This window comes from Sapajus apella, unplaced genomic scaffold, assembly GCF_009761245.1.
Source record: "Sapajus apella isolate SASKATOON/1434 unplaced genomic scaffold, GSC_monkey_1.0 scaffold8097, whole genome shotgun sequence".
Taxonomy (NCBI): Eukaryota; Metazoa; Chordata; class Mammalia; order Primates; family Cebidae; genus Sapajus; species Sapajus apella.
The window spans coordinates 137-1818 of NW_022445018.1; the positions used below are offsets into that span (position 1 = coordinate 137).

Genomic DNA, 1682 nt, shown 5'->3' on the forward strand with positions numbered 1-1682 from the left:
TGTATGATTAATACTTTCCCTCTCAGGCTCCCTACATGACGATACCCATATCAGCCTGCTTTTATCTTGATCAGAGGCCACCTTCCTAGTGGGATGCCTCTCGAGGATCAGCAGTTTTTCCTGCACCTCATGATAAACTTACCCATTGTTCAGGGACCTGGAACAAGCTGCATGTAACACATTCCCCTACCTGTGTAAATACTCTTCCTATTTTTCCACATTAGAGTATCTTGGTCATGTACAATTTGTGATTTCAACTTGAAATAGCTTGCCTTGGAAAGGAGGCAATATTCACTCAGTTGTATCACATCATAACGTGTTATACCATAACATTCCATTTATGTTTGTTCTTTTGTTCATTAATTCTTTTTTTTTTTTGAAGCACACTGCAATAGTTAATTTGTTCAAGAACTCATATTGCAAGCATTAAACCAAGAATAGGCTTTGACTCTGTGAGCCCAAATTCACATACTGAAGAAGATCAGAGCAAACTGCGATTCATGTACATGGATGAAAACTAAAGGCTCAGAGTTAATCACATTGTAGTTTTTAAACTTCTACAGCCTAGGGCTCAGTAGTCACAGGTCTTTTAGGTCCTTCTGGATGTCCCACAGGGTATCTGCACTTTTCTTGAGCTGAGCAGCCTCATCATACTTGAGCTTCTGGTTGATAACGCTGGTTAATCCCTGGGCATTGAGGATAAATGGAAGGCTCAGGAAGACTTCATTCTCAATGCCATGCATCCCCTTTACCATTGTTGACATGGGATGAATCCTGGATAGATTTTTCAACATGGATTCAATAAGATCAGCCACACTTAATCCAATAGCCCAGTTGGTATATCCTTTTAGCTTGATGACTTCATAGGCACTTTCAACCACCATCTTGTGCACTTCCTTCCAATTTTCACTATCATTGTCAGTTCCCATTTCTGGATTCAATTCCTGAAGAGAAACACCTGCCACATTCACGCCACTCCACACAGCCACACTTGAGTCACCATGTTCCCCCAAAATCCATCCATGGCAGCTGCTGGGATGAATGCCAAGTTTTTCCGCCATAAGGTAGTGAAATCTTGCAGAATCCAGATTACATCCACTTCCAATCACATGGTGTTTGGGTAATCCACTCAGTTTCCAGGTAACATATGTAAGAATGTCCACTGGGTTGGAAAGCATAATTATGATGCAATGAGGACTGTACTTGACGATCTGAGGAATAATGAATTTGAAGACATTAACATTTCTCTGCACCGGATTGAGATGACTCTCCCCCTCTCACTGACGGAGTCCTGCAGTTACCACTACAATCTTAGAATTGGTGGTCACGGAATAATCTTTATCTGCCACAATTTTGGGCATCTGAAGAAATAAACTCCCATGCTGCAGATCCATCATTTCTCCTTTAAGTTTATCTTCCAAAACATCCACAAGAGCAAGTTCATCAGCCAGAGGCTTTCCCAGAATGCTGATAGCACACGCCATACCAACTTGTCTAACACACACTACAGTGATCTTATTGTTTGGGACTGTTGTCTCTTCTTCTGCAACTGGTGCAATGAGTTTTTCCTTACGAGTTGTCGGCCGGGCGCAGTGGCTCAAGCCTGTAATCCCAGCACTTTGGGAGGCCGAGGCGGGTGGATCACGAGGTCAAGAGATCGAGACCATCCTGGTCAACATGGT

General features: G+C 42.7%; 1 pseudogene across 1 annotated transcript; it reads right to left on the reverse strand.

Annotated features, from left to right (window-relative positions):
• Positions 1 to 472: 472 nt before the first annotated feature.
• LOC116548212 lies at positions 473 to 1603 on the reverse strand (annotated as a pseudogene). Its single transcript, XR_004267352.1, has one exon. The product of XR_004267352.1 is annotated as an L-lactate dehydrogenase B chain pseudogene (transcript).
• Between the last annotated feature and the right edge of the window lie 79 nt (positions 1604 to 1682).